Below are 20,234 nucleotides of genomic sequence, written 5' to 3' on the forward strand. Positions count from 1 at the left end.
AAAAACAGTAAATAAGCGAGCGAACATGTTGCAGAGGGAATGTTTTGTTGTAGTAAAGTTACAATTTCCCGGCTGACGAACTGCTGGAGTGGTGGGCTGGTGTTGGGGAGGGAGTGTGGAGATAGAGGGATTGGGGAATGGTGGCAAACGATGAGAGGGGAGAGGGAAGGAGAGGGAGGATTGAGGGAGAGGTGGTCAAGAAGGTGAGGGACTCGTCAAGAGAGAAAATGCATAAAAGAAGGATGAAGGAATAGAATACACATGGTAGGGGGATGTGTAGGGAAACGAAGAGGAAGGGGTGGACAGGTAGGTACTAAGGGTGGGGATAAAAGTGCGTGAGCTGTACAAGAAGGAGAGAACGATTTGGGTGACTGAGTGTTGTGACAGACAGCAAATATTGTTGTACGAGTGATATCCTGACATGCTGGGATGGATGGGAACAGTGATGGAAAGTAGTCGGACCCAATATTTTAGGCCGTTTCTCCTCTTTGTATACAGTTTACTGGGTCCATATTGGCTACTATTTTCTGACTGATTCTTCACCTAAACTTTCAGTTTTGTTTTAATCTGGATATACAGTTTCCATTATATATAAATTCCATTGCGTTTCTGAAAGAGAGAGAGAGAGAGAGAGAGAGAGAGAGAGAGAGAGAGAGAGAGAGAGAGAGAGAGAGAGAGAGAGAATCTGGATAATGGTGGTAGTTATTCATTGCATTATTTCACTGTTCAGTATGATATCAGTTTCATGTAATATAGGTTACTGTATTACTTAAAAGAATTTGGAATTTATGTTAGTAGAAGTTAAATGTCAGGCTGTGGCGTATTGCTCTTGACGCATCATTTCAGACAATGGAAGGTGGGGAACCAACACTTAGGTCATCTCACTTTGTCACCAGCAGTATTTTTTTTATCTAATCAGCACACATTTAGGCTTTTCCTTCCCTGTGTAAACTGTATAATTTATGTTAGACAGACATTTACATAGTGGGCACTTCCAGAACGCGGTTGCCTGAGTAGTTTATCCGTAAAGTCTCAGTCGCCATTCATGTCACAAGATGTATTACGCTGTTTTGGGTTGTCCGTCAGTTAGAGATGCCGTGAAAGGAAGAGTGATGACTGAACTTCCTCCATGTGATCCAGTGAGATGGCAGGGAAGGTCGGAGGAAAAGAAAAGGGAAAACGAAAAAGAGAATTTGATGGGATAACGGACAGTGCAGGAGAGAGATGAGTTTGTGTCATCTCATTAGGAGGAGTAACCATGGAAACCAGTAATATAGCCGCTGGTGGTGTGTGTTGGAAGAGGAGTCAGGAAGGGATCAGACATACCCCAAATATATCACACCGAACAGTTCCAGAAAATACCATACTGCCAATTAGGACACACACAAAAAAGGGTATTGTCTGTTCACTAAGTTTCGAAAGGGAAGATGAAAATATCCTTAAGAGAAAAGAAGACGGAAATTGATATGATAAAAAACGTGATTATAACCTTCTGTTGGTCATTAGTCTCTTTAAGATCACTGCAGGTAAAGTTTTTTCGTATCTCCTCTCCAGCTCACAGTTCTTTACAGTTCTTTTATTTATTTATTTATTTATTTTTTAGACCTTCCTCTTCCCTTCCAACCATCTCCCTCCTACCTCTCTCCTTGCTTCCATATTTCCTACTACTCTATGACGTTGCTTCCTTCCTCATCCCCCCTCCCACTTCCCTCATCGCTCCCTCCCACTTCCCTCTTGCCTCATCCATCCCTAGCACCTCAGTCTTTACTCCCTCAGCTCTTCCTGTCGCCTCCCTGCTCCCTCCCTACCACCTCCCTTTCACCTCCCTCCTTCCTTCCTGACCCCTCCGTACCACCTCCCTCCTTCCTCCCTGATCTCTCCCTACCACCTTCTTCCTTCCTCTCTCCTCCGTTCCTACCGCCTCCCTCCTTCTTCCCTTATCTGATTATAGCACATCTTTTCAAAGTCCTGCTTTTACCTAAGGAAGATGAGTTTAAGGTAATTGGCTAATCATGTCTCATATTGCTTAGAGGCCTTAATTTGTTCCGCTCAGGTAATGTGTGTATGTACTAGCAGTCGGCTTGCGCGCCTCGTGTTGATGTGATAGAACAGTTGGCTGGGGTCTGTGTGATCTTGGGTTCGATCCCAGTTAATGAATATACATTTAATGGATTCGAAATAAGATTACATTGTCCACTGCTGTTCTGTATGGCGCCACCAGCACGTTGTAAAAACAATACCATAACGCCATATCAGAACATGATATCTCCAACCCATCACACAGGAGATGGTGGGTTACTGTCAGGGTGACGTGGAAGGGCTGCAGGGGATCATTCCTCTTCACTGTGTCGTAGATGGGCCACCGGCCACGTCCTTATAATGCAGTTTGTTGTAGAGTATATCATTGTCCGTGTTTTGTGAGGGGCAGGTGATGCATTGGCTAAAACATTATTTCTGGCTTGTTTCCCCGCGAATATAAATGTATGTGTGTGTGTGTGTGTGTGTGTGTGTGTGTGTGTGTGTGTGTGTGAGAGAGAGAGAGAGAGAGAGAGAGAGAGAGAGAGAGAGAGAGAGGGAGGGAAGGGAATGCCAGGGAGGAAGGAATGTCGTGAAGGATGGATGGACTAGTAATGTGAAAATGTCATGACAGCACGAAAGAGGACAAAGAACACGAGACTGTAAAAAGAAAACGTTACACAGTATAGGTAAAGGAAGGTAGAAGCACTCAGAGGTTTATGACGTGAAGGATGAATCATAAAAAAATGAAAAAGATATTAAGTGATTAATTACTCAGTACAGGAAAGGAAGATGAAGAACCTGAGTGAAGATGTGTGTGTGTGTGTGTGAGAGAGAGAGAGAGAGAGAGAGAGAGAGAGAGAGAGAGAGAGAGAGAGAGAGAGAGAGAAGACCAAAGAGAAGAAAGAAAACAAGTACTTTTTACATGGGAAATAATTCCCAGTGGAAATGAACTCCGGTTTGGTAACTGTTGCAGCGAGGCAGATGACACAGGGAGGGTGTGATAAGGGACTCACCGTACCGTTGTTTATTCTCTTAGTGTTATCGTCCCCATCTCAGATCACTTACCTCCTGTTCATTATAATTGTAGATTTTATTTGTAATTATAGGAATTTTCTTATTTTTAAGGGATTTTACGAAAGCACTATGTTATACAATCCTGATACACAAACACCAGATCTGTTTGTTGGTGAGTATGAATAATATTTGCCAGGGAGTTAATGCCGCGCTCCGTGATTGTTTGTATCGGCCACTAACCACTTGTGCTAACAATGGATCAGGTAGGTGTCCCAACATGTCCAGCTGTGTTTATACTTGCTCAGCCCAGTAGCTCTGACGGTAGTTTGTCTTGATCAACGGTGCTGATAACAGCTGCCAATGATAACAGCTGCCAATGGAAGTGCCAGTAGTGTAGTTATGGCCTTGACAGAGCTGGTGAAGGAAAAGTTTGACTCTTAACTATTTATAAAAAAAAATAAAACTTGCCAAAACGTGTTAATAGGCAAAGATAATAATGGACGCTGTTTTATATATCAAAAGCCGCTGCTTGGTTGTCGGTACGCATACTGTAGTCAGCATAACAAATGAAAGTGGAGGCGTAGGATCTGTGAGTTTTGATTAGAAATCTTCCCACAAATTGATGACGTGACCCTACCAGTTCCATTGATAGACAGTTATTGAGATATTTGCAGTATTTTAGATGTACGGTATTTACTGACCACAAGGAAAACGACAGTTACAATTGCTGTAAGAATTGGTGTTCCAGAGACGAAGTATTCTCATTGTCAGATTATTTATGCCACCAGTGTCTGCCGCAAGAGTCTAGTGCTAATTACGTCAAATCGGTCAGACTTTAACTCGAACCCAGTTTTGGAGGAAGATGATTTGTTCAGTAGACGGTAATTGTGCCGGATCTCGCTGATCCCAGAGATTTGCAAAAGAAACCTGCTCAGATGTAGCAGTTGACGTCATTATAATTCTCTTAACAAAAACAAATGGTGGGTGTGGTGGCTGCTGAATTACGGCCGACTATAGGCCTGAGCTGCCGCTAAACACCTGGTTGTAGCTGGATGGGGACCTGGAGTAGAAAAGCTGTCGTGATACGTTTTTCATGTCAGTTTTATGTCTTTGTAAATGTTTTTGCTGTATGAAATTGTTAAAAATTTTCATGTCTATTTTATATGTGTAAATGTATATGATGTGTGTAAGTTTGCCTTTGTTTTTGTGTTTTATTCAGCGTTATTGCATCATTATGTGAATATCCTACTGCTTATAGCTGTATTATGATCCAAGGAAGGCATTTGCCGACTGACAGCGTCTGCGAGAGAGTGAAAGCAAGTACTCAGTGAGTAGAATTTGCTTAAGGATTAATGTGCTGAAGGTAGAAGAGGGATGGAATCAGGAGGAGGAGGAACGAACCTGGGGGAGAAAGGATTGAGTCAGGGGCAGGAGGGATGTAGTTGAAGGGATGAATTGTTCCCAAGGTAAGGAGGGATGGGGTTGGGGGAGGAAGGATGGAGATTCGGGAGTAAGAATGATCTCAAGGTAACGAAAGGCGTAACCGGGAAAGTAGAGACGAAGGCAGCGAGAGAATTCCTGAAGGAGGTGGTGGGTTTTTTATTGTAAAGACACTGTATGCATTTTCTTACTATCATTCCTGTTACAGTTACGCTTACAAGTGCTTTTTTTTCACTAATTTCCGCTCTAATTTCCAGGCGAGTGTGGGAGTTGGTGCCGGAGAGAGGTGATGAGCGTGCTGTGTGGCAGAGTGGTGGCCAGCTGCTGTAATACACTATGATTAAGTAATGTACACAAGTGAGGAAGCCGTGCTAAGAAACGGGTCTACACGTCTCATTTTTCACAGGTAAGTAAACAGGTGATAGTTTGGCTTTCGGTATGAATATATGTGGCATATCGCATTGTGAGGCTGCCTGGTGCACTGTGTTGTGCTGCTGACAGCAAATGATTGATTGATTAAAAAGGTGAAGCTGTTTTTAGGAAATAACCTGAACCCTGTCATTGACTAAATGCTAGTAGCATGTTAAACAACGCTGTTTTCACGGTGAATATTCACAGTTGTATGTTGGAGATTTGCTTATTATGAATGGATACATCACCCTTAACAGACAAACAGCTAAGCCTACAAGTGCTTTTGGTACGGTAAGGTACATAAACAGTGATTCAGCAGTATATGCCCATAATGTTTCGTTATTGCTTGCTTTTAATTATGCAGTAATAAGTACACATAAATATAGCAGTTCATGTTCAAATTACAAGAGAAGACATTATTTATTTGCAAAGAACATAATGAGCACCGGTTTGATTGTAATCGTTCATTTCGTCTCTCCTGTGGTGAATGGCTGAGGGGAATAGTGGGGTCAAATGGGACAGGTATGTTGTGGGTAGGTGAGGGGGCACTGTTGGGTGAGAAGAGGTGTTTGGTGGATGACTGAGGGGGGACTGGGGGACGAGGGGGGAAAGGTATGTGAAGGTGTGTTGTGAGTGGTAGAAGGGGACTGTGGGGTGTGGTGTTTGGTGGATGACTGAGGAGGGACTGGGGGGTGAGGGGGGAAAAGCGTGTGGAGGTGTGTGGTGGGTGGCTGAGGGGGACTGCGGGGTGAGGAAGATAGGTGTGTGATGGGTAACTGAGGGTGACTGTGAGGTGAGGGGGACAGGTGTGTGGAGGATGGCTGAGGGGAGGGCTATGGGTGAGGGGGACAGGTGTGTGGTGGGTGGCTGAGGGGAACTTGGTTCATGAGGTCAGGTGTGGGGGTGGCGTAGGGGTTGGGAGATTGAAATGTTACTGGTTTTCACAGGAAGAAAAAAAATGAGACCGTGTAAGGTAGCTTAGTTTTAACTGGTATCACCTTCGGGTATCCCATGGAACTGTTAAAACTGTGTAACCTGGTGAGGCAGTGAGGCAGACGTTGTGTGTGATTGTAGCTGGTGGGGAGGAGATGAATAATCTGATATTCTTTGTATCCACACAGTCTCTGTTCTTATTCTTTCTCTCGCTCACATTTTCTTTCTCATTTTTGCTCTGGTATTCTTGCCTTCTATTTCTTTTCTCAGTTTTCTGTACCTTGTCACTTTACTTTGTCCTTATTTTGTTCTCTTTAAAACCATTTTCTGTGTTCTCAACCAGTCGTTTCATTCTGCCTTATTTTATGCCAAGGTATATCTTCGTTGTGGCATTATTTCAGAATGATACTCATTGTTAATGATACTCATTGTTTTAATGCGCAATAAGCAGATACATACTTCAGATTATTACGGAACTCTCATTTTATATGCATTCCATATTTGCTTCGTACTGCAGTGCAGCACAATTCATATTTAATTTTAGTGGACTTCATAACACAGAACACAGCATAGTATGGCATTGCCGGCTCCTCATGAACACAATACGCTATGTTTAGAAGTGTTGGTGAAAAATGGTTCAGGTGTCATGTGAATCAGTTCCAGTTAAACGTTTCCGAATTATTTGCTTTTTTTTTTTTTTTTTTGCAAAATGTACAGATGTACATTGTATATATAAAATTAAATGCATGTACAGACACGTGAACTTTATTGATTAGATGACCCACGGTGTTAATGAGTGTTTGTAAGCACAAGTGACAGGGAGAAGGGGTCGCTTGAGCGAGTGTCTCGTGGGTCATGCCGTCACTGTAAGTCATGCCATCATCTTGACCTACCATGTTATTAAGCAGATATTCACTTGCATTAAGCTTCAGACTCCCATTTCACCCACGATATCTCTTGAATGTCTTTGAATTTGTTGTCCATGGCTGTACATGTCTTTCTCCCTCTCCCATTAAATTTACCTCTCCTATCCTCTCCCATTGCTTGCATCTTTCCTCTTTCTTTGACTGTAAATTACCGCAGTCTGGATTATTGTTTTTGATAGATTTCTCGTTACTTGAAATTATGCAGGTAAATTTTCTGCATCACAAGTAGTATTTCTCTATGATCGTCTGTAAGTCTGTATGAACGAAAGTAAGCTCCTCACCACCTCATTGTAACTCTGTTCTTTACAGTATTTCTCTTATCAGCATCGTCCTGTCACATTTGCCACCGTTTGAGTTCTTGCCCTATCCCCAGCCTGGAGTAATCTTCATTAGAAAAAGCGTGTCCCCACCCTGGGTATGTATTTCATACCCCGTATAGCTCAGATGCTGTTTATTGTTTATATACGGTGTCCCTCCAAAACATTGTTTCTTAAAACCGTCACTTCTTTAAGCATTTCACTCACCAGTATACATGCAGTATTTTTATCCATATACATGTCATTCCTCACCTTCGTAATAATGTGTTGCTTCCTTCGAGGAATATTGTTTCCTCTTCATCCGACTTCCCCTCCCTCAGCACCCAACCTCCTCCCACATACAGATAACCCACTGCCTCAGAAATCTTTGTGGTTGAGAGAGAGAGAGAGAGAGAGAGAGAGAGAGAGAGAGAGAGAGATAAGGAGATAATGAGGGGGAGAGGGAGGGCAGAATAAAATGGTGGTGCTGCATAAATTTGCAGTTGGCACGAAAACTGCATCATAATTTTTTGCTGGTAAAGTTTTAAGGCAGCAGCCTTCCGCATGAGAAGGAATTCTTATATGAGTAATTCACTGCATCTTATATTTCTTGTGTAAATATATTTCTGCTAAGATTTTTTTTGTTTTGTTTGATGAGTTTTATCATGTTCTGTAAATGCTGCCAAGGAGGTTCGTCGACTTCTGCCCGTAGCCCTTTCAGCCCTAGGACATCCTGGTTTTACACTATTCTCTCAGCTTCCATACAGTTTTACTCATTTTTTGAAAGACTTGGTACGGAAGGGGCTAATGATTAACTGTATCAACCTAATCACTTTGAGAAGTCACTCTTTAACTAACTGCAAATCGTTTGAAAGTGTTAATCAGTAATATTGGTGGCGATTATTATGTATGGATGGTGTAGGGTCTGTCAAAAAGGAAAGGGGTTTTAAACGGGTTTTGACGTATAAAATTAGTCTTAGGTTTTCATTTTATTCTGACATACTTTGCCAGTTCTCTGAAAACGAGAAATTTATAAACTTTCTCATCACACAGTACTCAGCGAGAGATAGTCACTCTTGAATTCTGAATTATAAAGTACTGTTGGCCTCTAGAGAAAGAAACCTTTCCCCTGACAATTAATAATTTACCCTGGAACTTAGTAATACTAAACCAGGCTCATGCTTTCACCTCTCCTAGCTTGCGCAACGGTTTTATTATGAAGTAATACAAAAGAACTGGCCTACCTGCCAGTCGTGATTAATATGAAGAAAAGTTCGTGCAAGCTGGGAGCAAAGTAAATTAAGAACAGTTTGGAAGAATGAAACACGATATTGCATTTAATCGAGCTCAAAAGGAAAGCTGTAAATTTATTAATTACAGCAAAACGAATTCTTATGGTGCAAGAGAACTTAAGCAAACAAATTCACTCACTCACGCGTCAAGTTACCAAACACTCTTAAATCAGAAAACAGAAAGAAAATACTGGCAAATGGAGACATACGGAGTCACAGAACTGCAACGGGACTGGGCTGATCTGCTAATCGCTACTGAGGTCGCAATACCCTGTGTTGCATTTACCTCTTGGGGCTGCCGGATGGAGAGATATGGCATCACCTGACTGCAGGAAGACTGGGTAATCTGTCATAGATCACTGCCGCCTTGCATTACTCTGTCGAATACATCTGTCTCTCGTGGCTGCCGGGCTCTAACTGCCCCTCTTCCCACAGATGGCCTGTGACCATCATGTGAAGAGGGCGGCGCGTCCTCTCCCGGTGGTTACAGGGGCGGGGCAAACGGTATATACTGTACATACTAGTACACTAATACACTAATGTCTGTGCTTATGAACAGCCACTTCTGAAACAATGATAAATGTTTTGAAAATTTATTCCAGTCGGACGGCAAACGTGGCATGGTTAGAGCAGAGCAAAATTCACTGGGTTGTCGACAGGCCTTAGTAGACTTGCATAATAATACAATGTTGCGAGTTTGTGACTGGGTCAGATGACATCACGGTACATAATGTATAAGTGCGCATGGACCAAAACTCTCACGAAGCCCAACTTCAAGCTTGCAGACTACAAGACCTTCGTTATTTAAGTGCTGAGCTACTCTCAAAGCCCTGTAAACCTTTGGAGTTGAGGAATCCGGGTGCAAAAATATCGAGTTCGTTGTAGTTTCTTCAGCAGTCATAACTCCAGAACAGAAAGGCGTACACGAACGTGTTATGAACCAAAACGCTACTTAACAACCGGGGATGTTTCTTTTCATACACAAACCAGCATTCGAGCTATAGTACGTGAGTTAAAGCCAAAAAACATTCTCTAGCGCTCATACCTCATCTTAGACTGTGTAAAACTTCAGGGATTTATGTTACTTCATTCCACGTAAACCTTTTACATATATCGTAACGGCCATACCACGTTGAGTACACCGCTTCCCGTCCGATCAGCGAAGTTAAGCAACGTTGGGTCTGGTTAGTACTTGGATGGGTGACCGCCTGGGAACACCAGATGCTGTTGGCATAACTCCCTACGTGTTAAGTGGGGTTGGTGGAGGATTAGTGCCCCTCCCTGTAAAACAATTAACTCTAAGCCCTTGACCACCCTGTTTGGGATACATGGCGTCTGGCAATGAATGAATGAATGTATCTGTAATCGCGATAGTGATTATTGTACAGGTAAATTCTGCTCTATATTTTAGCTGATGATTATTTTATTGGAAGCCTCCATAAAATTGTTATAAAGTAAAACTTTTTTCTGAAATGATTGTTAAGATGTATGGATGGAATAAGTGCAGAAACAAGAGCTAAACACACACACACACACACACACACACACACACACACACACACACACACACACACACACACACACACACACACACACACACACACACACACACACACACACACACACACACACACACACACACACACACACACACACACACACACACACACACACGAGAGCATTTGGAATGGGAGGAAGTTCAGAGTTCTATACATTACAACTTTGCACTAGCGACAATAGTATTGTGAGTACAGTGTGAAATGTAGTATTGATTATAATAGTCTGGATCTCCTCCCTTCCAAAATGCTCTCTTGTTCCTGTGTTTTTTCACCTTGTTTCTGCACTTTTTCCATCCCTGCGTCGTAACAATCATTTTGGAATAAAATATACGTTCTCTAGTAATGAATGAAAATAATTTATAGTGGTGTTAAATCATATGAACGACGCTAGTTTACTTCCCTACCCCTCAAGTTCTGAACTGGCCAAAATCAGATTGGCTTTTTTTTCGTTTTTTTAATTTTCTTTTCCTTTTTTTTAATAGTTTAGTTGCAGTTGACACAAATTTATCCTCCACTGCTTTTTATAATTCCATCACATTGTAGGAACTAAAAAACACAGGAGGGGGTCCGTAGTCCCCTCATCCCGTCCCTTTTAGTTGCCTTTTACACCTTGCAGGGAATACGGTGGCAGAATTCTTCCGCAGAATGGTTGTACCACCCCATATTGCGGCCAGATTGTGTTCCCCCCGCCACGGGGGGACACAATATATATATATATATATATATATATATATATATATATATATATATATATATATATATATATAATATTTAATGTGTACATACCATTTCATTTTCATTCTCATCTTGATAAACACAGTGTTTCGGCTGTTATTTGTATTCTCTCTTTCCTTTGGATTCTCCTGGCTTCTCTTTTCTGGCGTTTTCGTTTGTACTTTTCCCTTGCCTACACAAGCATGTTTCACTCCGCTTGTCCTCTTACATATTCGGTGTCATGCTTTCAATTTTCACCATGTTTTGTGTCTACTTACCTTCTCAAGCCTGTGTTCAAATTTCCTTCATTCAGTCTTTTTCGTCACCTCTTTCCCTTTACACCGTTCTTTCTCAATTTCCGTGTCCTCCATCACTTCTGTCTCTTCATTATTTCATTACGTCCATTATTGGCCGGCTCGGTATGCTTTCCACCAGCCCTTCCTGTGACACTTTATAATGGGCAAGAAATGGTGGAGGAGCGAGGCAGGTTGTTGTTGTTCTTGTTGTTGTCTCAAGCTCATCTGGACATCATTCCGGTGCACTACTGGTGGCACTTCTGAACTCCACCATCTTCCTTTCGGGAGATATTGAGGGAACTTAGGGACCTGTGTATTACAGGGCAGCGAAGTCGCCTGGTTATATTGGTGCCACGGCGTGAGGATGTCCCTCTCCAGGCTGGTATAATAAACTAACGAAGGAAGCAGAAATGTCGAGAAACTTTACACAAAATGGTCCTTTTATCCTGATAAACGAGTCAGCCAAGTATTATGTCAAAAAGATCATTAAGTAGGAAGACGAAGGTTGGCATAATACGTAATGGGAATTATTAGACAATGTAGTGTATGGAAGAAGGGGAGTAAGGAAGGATAGCGTAAAATATACGGAATCTGAATAGGACAAACCAGGGAGCAAGTCTAGGGAAGGATAGAATGATTGGGAGTGAAGACTGAGATACTGGCTGGACCTGAAGTCTGGCACAGATAGAAAAGCTATGACAGTGAAGAGAGACGGCAGGCAGAGAGGCAGGAGAGAATATGTATGAATCTTTCTCTGTCTTTCTATCAGTTTATCTGTCGTTCTATCTATCTGTCTATCTATCTATCTCTGTCTATATTTAGTGGGGTGAATGGGAATTGAAGTGTAAAGAGAGGTAAAGATGAGTGCAACTGATGAATTTATGGAAGAAGAATTAGGTAGGGATTACAGTTTCATATTGGGAGGAAGAGAACAGTAAATAGAGAAATGAGGGAGGGGAGGGTAAGGTATGGAGATCTTGCAATGCATAAATCAACAGTTGTGTCGTGGAAATAGTCAGTGATATTGGTGTGGTGGAGTTGGTGCGCCTACCTGCACACTGACCTCGTTACTACCACACCTGCACACTGACCCACACTTACACTTGCACACTGACCTACACATACATCTACACTCTGACCCACACTTACATTTGCATACTGACTAACATTTACACCTACAAAACGACCCTCACATACACCAGCACACTGACATACACTTACATCTACACGCTGACCCACACTTTCACTTGCATACTGACCAGCAATTACATCTGCACACCGACCCACACTTATACACCTGCACACTGACTCGCTCTTACACCTGCACATTGACCCTCACTTTGGCTTAATAATGTATTCATAATTGTGGGTGAGAGTGGGGAAAAAGAGCTAAACGGCAATGTCAGAAATGGTGGTTAGTTTTTGACGAGCTAAAGACATACGGTATGTTGAATGTTTTGTGGTAAATTTATCTCTAAGGTATTGACTTGGAGCTAGGTCTGATATAAGTAAAAGTCAGAAAATTAAAACCCACCCCACCCCTTACCATCTCCTCCCCACACCCCCTCCCCCACCCTACATTACTCTGCCTTCCTTACCCCATCCCAAACCCCTGCATGACGCCAAAGAAGCAGGAAAACAGTAAGATATATTTATCTTGGGGGATCTTGGAGGGACAAACTTTTCTCTTGTGTTTGCCAGTCCATTTCGCTGCTCTTGTTGATGGGCTTCGTTATCTCGGGTTTCGTAATTTGTTGAGTTGAAAATACCGTTCACCTCAACACCTGAAGCCCACACTTCCCCTTTATATCCCCACTGCCTCGCCTCACCACAGCAGGTATCGGTAGTATGATTAAATTGGGAACACCAAGAGTAGGGCCAACAGTAATGTAGCCTGAAGTTGATAGATTTGATCAGTGCAGGTGATTCTGAATATTACAAAATTTAGAATACTTCATTAAGGTTGATTAATAATTATGGATTAAATTTTATTAGCCGTTCCCGCCCCGGAGGGGCTGGGGGACGGGTATTGTTTTCACTCTGTTTTTTTGTCTGTCTGCCTGCCTGTGTGTCTGTCTGTCAGCAACTTTACGGGAAAACTACTGGTGCAATTTTGACTAAAATTACAAGGATGATGGACTATGACCTTTTGATCCCGTAATTAAATTTTGGTCCAAATTGGGCCAAGGTCCAGGCTGTAGGCCCAAAAAATGTAAAAGAAGGAATGTGAACAAAAATCGTTTTTTTCGCCACAACTCCTTTCAAATTCGTCATATCGACATGAAACCAACACCTAAATGTGCATCTTTCAATTTGCATCCAATAACATGCCTCATTACATCAGGGGGATCATCCCCCAGTTAGCGGTAGGGGGGTCAGTGTAAGATGGGTCGGGCCTAAAATTTCATATGGACATAAAATCGTCAATTTTCACCCGATTTACCCCAGATTTGATGTGTGACATCTTTGACTAGAAATCCTGTTGTGTTTATACGTCAGCACGAAAATGACTGCCGGGGATAGGTTTGCTGTGCCTTGGCACTGCTTCTTGTTGTTGTTGTTAACCAGCTAGTTCTTATGATACTGTATCGTTGTGAGGATAACTTTTCTATAAAGAATGTTCGTAATTTTTCATGTTACAAACTAAGCCCCAAATAACTGCATGATTGTCCAGTTATCAGCAGGCACATTCTGGAGTGACAAAAACACTGGCAAAACAAACACCAGACACTAATTGCGAACTGTGTGATATTTATTCAGCCAATATTCTGGACTGCCTTGGGGCGACGGAATTAGCGGCTTTCTTAAATGTATTGTTGTAATGAGCCCAGCCTCTTGAGTGTGTATGGATGTATAGAGCCACGCGCTGCAAGACTACGAGTAGGTTGGTAGTAGTTTGATGAGCCACCCATTATTAACCTCTTCCTTCCGATGACGTATTTTATATTCTTGTTATCTCCTGACCATTTTACTCCCCTCATGAGAGACAAGTTTTAAGGTTTTATCTGTCTGTCTATCTGTCTGTCTATCTATATATCCATCTATATCTGTTATCTATCTATCTATGTATCTACACTATATATATATATATATATATATATATATATATATATATATATATATATATATATATATATATATATATATATATATATATATATATATATATATATATATATATATATATATATATATCTATTGCCAGACGCCTCAATCCCGTTTGGGGTGGCCACAAACAAATCGCCTCCAAGTCGCCCTGTCCCCTGCCATTTCACTCCCCTGCTTCCAACTCACACCCCCCTCTCTCATATACCTCTCCACCCCATCTCTCCATCTCATCCTCGGCCTCCCCCTCCCTCTTTCCCCCTCCACCTCCCTCACATACACTCTCTTCGTCAGTCTTTCACCCTCCATCCTCTCCACATGGCCAAACCACCTCAGTGTGTTCCTCATAACGCTTCCTATCACATCCACATCAACACCACAACGCTCCTTTATATCCTCATTCGTCAGCCTGTCTCTCCATGTGACTCCACAGGCTCCTCTTAAATAACTTATTTCCACGGCTCTCACTCTTGACTTGTGTCCTTCCAACAACGTCCAAGCTTCACTTCCGTACGTTAGAGTTGGTATCACAATACTGTCATGTAGTAACTTTTTCACTTCCATGCACACTTACCTGATTCTTATCACTGCTTTCAAAGAACCAGCAACCTTTCTTCCCTGCTGTAACCTTTCAAGCACTTCACCCTCCAAACCTCCATCTTTACTCATCACACTACCCAAGTACTTAAACGTACTCACATTTTCCAATTCCTCACCATCCAACCTCGCTGTACATTCACTGACTTCACCTCTCTCAGAGACCATCACTTTACTCTTCCCTACATTCACCTTTAGATTCCGTTTCTTACACACTCTCTCAAACTCATCCACCAAGCCTTGCAGCTCCCCTTCGTCTTCACTCAACAACACAGTATCATCTGCAAACAACAGTACAGGGAGTTTCCAAACACTATCCTCTCTCACCAGGGCCACTCCAACATCCACTACCCTACCTTGTACCTCTTTTATTACCCCATCCATGTACAGATTGAACAACCATGGAGACATGACACATCCCTGTTTCAACCCAACTTTCAAAGAGAAAAATTCACTTAGTTCACCATCCACACGCACTGCAGCCTTCGCACCATCGTACATACTCTTCACAGCATTCAACAACTTCCTATCTACTCCATATATTCTTAACACTTTCCACAATCCTTGTCTATCCACCCTGTCATATGCTTTCTCCAAATCCATGAAAGCCGCATACAACTTCTTTCCCTTCTCTAGAAACTTTTCCACTAAAGATCTGAGAATGAATATCTGATCTACACAACCTCTTCCCTTCCTAAAGCCTCCCTGTTCTTCTCCAACTAATTTCTCTGTTCTTTCTCTTACTCTGTCAATAAGTATCCTACCATACACTTTTCCTATTATACTAAGAAGACAAATGCCCCTATGATTACCACACACTTCTTTTTCCCCTTTTCCTTTGTACAAGGGAATAATTATACCTGACCTCCAATCCTCCGGGACTCTACCTTCCTCCTAGGCCAATCTGCATATCTTCCACATCCATTCTACTACTATCTCTCCCCCATGCTTCAGCATTTCACCACACACTCCATCAATTCCTGGGGCTTTCCCTGATTTAACTTTCTTCATTACTTCCACAACTTCTATCCTACTGATTTCTTCCTGTCCTCTCACCTCCCTCCTTCTCCCAGCCATTCCCCAGCCACTTATACTCGCATTACTTCCATCCTCCACGTTCAACAATTCCTTAAAGTGTTCTCTCCATCTGCTCACTTTTTCTCCCTTCTCCACTAGTAATCTACCATTTTTATCTTTCACTCCCCTGCTAACTTCACTTCCACCATATATATATATATATATATATATATATATATATATATATATATATATATATATATATATATATATATATATATATATATAATCCTTTAAGTATCCGGGAGATCTGCTAAACTCAATAGAATCGTATGGATATAGCAAGAATAAATAACCACACACACACACACACACACACACACACACACACACACACACACACACACACACACACACACACACACACACACACACACACACACAATATTGTCTTTCCGCATTCCTTCGTATGTCATCAATTTTTTTTCTCCTTTTTTTTTCTTTAACTTCATGGTTTTCTTCTTAAGCCGAGGGGTATCCACGCCCATATTCCGTCAGGAATGAGAGGAATATGGAGAGTAAGAGGAGGAGAGAACAGATGAAATGTAAATGAAAGGAGGAGCAGGAGTCTAAGCCCGAGGAAGATGAAAGAGGAAGCGGCATGGCAGCTGAAGTAAACGGAATGAACATGTGTAGCGAGATGAGGCGAGTCTGTAAAGTTCTACCCGGCTCAAGGTAGCTGCAGTGAAGACAGGAGGAAGAAAGTGAGCGACACAAATAGTGAGGCAGGTTGGTGAAAGAGATGTGTAATGGACGGCACTTTAGAAATGATTGAGGGAAGTGAAGACAAACGTGGAATGCTGGATATGGAAGCTAATCAAGTTGTGTAAAAACAAGATGTAGTAAGATTATTAATTAACTGTTTTGAAACTTCCACTTCAGTTCCTTTTTACTATCGTCAGGTGTGCTGTTATGTTCATTATGTTCGTGTACCAAGGCATTATTGAATTCTCGGACCTTGAACACAAAAATGTCACCAAATATACAGTCTCCCAACTCTACTCCAGTCCTTGTTAACAGGTAGAGATCAGTTTTCAAGCCATGTCTTTAAATCCAGAACTTTTTGCAATAATTCCTTACTGAGCTAAATACCATAATGTGTTTCCCCTCAAGATATCCAACCAATAGAACACACACACACACACACACACACACACACACACACACACACACACACACACACACACACACACACACACACACACACACACACACACACACACACACACAGGAAAAAAAAAAACTGCCAATCGCTCGAAACCACAAATCTACCTGTAAATACTGTACTGGGGACGGCCTGTTGTGCACCTGATAGCCAGCAATGTTTTGTGTTGGTATGGCGCGAGAGTGAGGTGTCCAGCAGCCGGCGTCACTGATAACATTATTTTTGCAGGACTGTCGGCAGCACTTTTAGGTAACTTACAGTCGTGCATGGCAGAGTGTAAGGGCTTTTGTGTGTGTGTGTGTGTGTGTGTGTGTGTGAGAGAGAGAGAGAGAGAGAGAGAGAGAGAGAGAATGTTCACTCAGTGCTTCTCTTCATACTGCCATCATGATCATCCTTAACTCGTCTTACATCGTAATTCCGTTCTTTCACTATCTCATCCCTCGTTTCATTCCGGCCTCCCTCCATTCTTTGAGCCGTCTTGATACATTGGATGCTGATTACCTTGGTCTGTCTCTCTCCTTGACTTCTCGTACAAGCGCGAACTATTCTCTCCCTTCTGCCTTACTCCTATTTGTCCACGTTCATTGCCTCGTAAATTAAATAATATGAATGTATTTCGCGTGTCCCTTTCCGCCCCATTAATTGTATTCGATTATGAAATGCTCATATGTGTGTGTGTGGAATTGCTTCCACTTCACCCGTCATTACCTAAAGTCATCCAAATTAAATTGATTTGGCTGTTGCTTTTGATGTCCACTTCATGACCATTAACTCCATTTAGGTGGAACCCAACCGCGGTTCTCACTGGTCATTACGAGCCATGTAACTGTTTGGCTGACAGGGGCGAGTTGGCTTAGGGGCGAGTTGGCTTAGGGGCGAGTTGGCTTAGGGGCGAGTTGGCTCAGGGGCGAGTTGGTTCAGGAGTGAATTGGCCCAGAGGCGAGTTGGCTCATGGGCGAGTTAGCTCAGGAGTGAATTGGCTCAGGGGCGAGGTGGCTCAGGGGCTAGGTGCTTCGAGTGAGTTGGCTTAGCGACGAGTTGACTCAGAGGTGAGTTGGCTCAAGGGTGAATCGGCTGAGGGATGAGTTGGCCCAGGGTTGAGTTGGCTTAGGGGCGAATTGGCTCAAGGGCGAGTTGGCTTAGGACACCATATCTGGTTTTTCCCCTTCAGTAGGATGACAACTTTATAATCTGGCTGCTGCCAGACGATTTCATTCAACTCAGAAGAAACTCATCCCAAAAAATTTCAAAGATCTAGGTGCCACTTAGCCTGGCCATATTTTAGTGTTCCTTCTTTAATGGATTTCATTTTTTTTTTTTTTTTTGCGAAATTCCCTTTTCCTCCTTCCCTTCCTTCTTTCCTCCAGCCCAAACGTTTTATTCTTCAGCGTCAATCCTGCCACCCTCTCCCTTCCTAATAAAACCACAGAACCGCCTCATTACCAGGTCATTACCTCGCTAACCAGGCGTTAGTGTCACCCTCAGTCTGTCGTTCCTTACCATTTTACCTACTTATCCAAAGTTGTGAGAAACCTCAGTGATGAGTGATTTGTGACGAGAAATATTGGTATAGTTTAGTGGTAAGATATTGTGTAGTGTTAATAGTGACGCTGGATACATTTTTTTGGGAGACACTGGAGGATATTCTTAACCCCATTAAATTACCGTTGAAACAGGTAAGGTGATTGATGGAGGAGAGAAAGAACGGTGAAGAGGTAATCTTTCGGAGAGGTGAGGGACCTCCTCCCCGCACTCCATCCCCACGGCACACCTTACCCCTCACATCCTTCATATCTCCTAGTACCGTAAAGAACCGCCGGCAAACGCACCCCAGCCTCGCACTGTATTTTACCTTCTTCTTCCCTCCGCCACAGTTGTTGCCCATCCCCATCACCCAGCACCCCATGATGACACCGACTGTTTGCAGATCACAAGACGGAAACTGCTGTTAGACGTCTGTGTCAGGGGAAAGTTGGTTTACACACACACACACACACACACACACACACACACACACACACACACGCACGCACGCACGCTCGCACGCACACGCGCGCGCACACACACACACACACACACACACACACACACACACACACACACACACACACACACACACACACACACACACACACACACACAAATGCGATCACTTCCCACGAGGCTGTAATCAAATGTAGATTTGCCCAGGGAATCAGGGTCACCTTAATCCTAACACGGAGAGAGAGCGAGAGAGAGAGAGAGAGATTCAAGTTGTGTGTGTGTGTGTGTGTGTGTGTGTGTGTGTGTGTGTGTGTGTGTGTGTGTGTGTGTGTGTGTCAGTAAGAAACGTAAATTTTTAAATCTAAGAATGTAGCTTTGAAGTTCTTCGGAAAATGTTTGGTGTGGTGCAGCGTGATACTGGTTTTGATCCTAGAAGCAGGCTCTGTTAACGTTGTATAACCTTCGTGGCATTTTTTTAGGGATAAATGGTTATGTAGCAAGAGGGAGATGGTTCCGACACAGGTGAATCAGCAACATAACGAGAGCCAGGTGACCGCGACACAGGTTAATCGCACTGTATAATTTCAACGCCAGCCGGTAATTTCATACAGTCCACACACTCGCCGTGAAAAATTGGCCTCTTATTTGTATAAATCAGGATGAGAAAGTATGATTACAAATAATTGTAGTTGGCTGTATAAAGCTTGTCCAGTTATTCATCGTGCTTAGAGCCTAGTGTGTGTGATTTTGGTAAATTATAGGTTAATTCCTTGAATATGTAATTTGATTTTGCTCTGCAATAGAAAAGACGTCATATACTTTTATCACTTCCGCGAAGCCTTTGGTCGTCGAGTCGGTAACGTCTGCGCTCATCATTCCTCCTGATCTGGGTTCGATCCACTAGGGGACGGAGATTTGAGTGGATGTATTAGTATGTCCTGTCATGTGTTCCCTGAAGTTGGCACTGTGTGGAGTTTCAGTGGATGACATTTACATATTCTCTCACAAACACCACACCAGCAGCACAAATTTCCCTATGCACTTCTCATCCCACTCTCGTAAAGCTTTACATACGTGTACCCATGCGTGAGGCACTTGGAGGAGGGGGCCACTTTTTTAGTGATATTGGTGTTTCTCAGCCACATGGATCAGGTGCTTTTCGCAACTCATAAAAGACGCCAGAGCTGCTGTCCATCCATATCAGACATATGGTCGACCGCAATAACAAATGCTCACTGTGCATGGATAGATGGAGAGAAATATACCTACCTGCTTGCCTGCCTGCCTGCCACTTCACCTACCTACCCACCTACCTACCTACATACATACATACCTACATACATACATACGTCCGCACTGTGTTCAGGCATAGCTGCCAGAATTCTTCACATATGTCTCTGTTTAAGC

General features: G+C 42.7%; 1 non-coding gene across 1 annotated transcript; it reads left to right on the top strand.

Moving 5' to 3' along the window:
* Positions 1–9,445: 9,445 nt before the first annotated feature.
* On the top strand, positions 9,446–9,564 carry LOC145413915 (5S ribosomal RNA). Its single transcript, XR_013899792.1, has one exon. It is a non-coding gene; the product is annotated as a 5S ribosomal RNA (ribosomal RNA).
* The last annotated feature ends 10,670 nt before the right edge of the window (positions 9,565–20,234 follow it).

Source organism: Coenobita brevimanus, chromosome 97 (genome assembly GCF_032717465.1).
Source record: "Coenobita brevimanus isolate Jiangsu-jjx chromosome 97, ASM3271746v2, whole genome shotgun sequence".
Taxonomy (NCBI): Eukaryota; Metazoa; Arthropoda; class Malacostraca; order Decapoda; family Coenobitidae; genus Coenobita; species Coenobita brevimanus.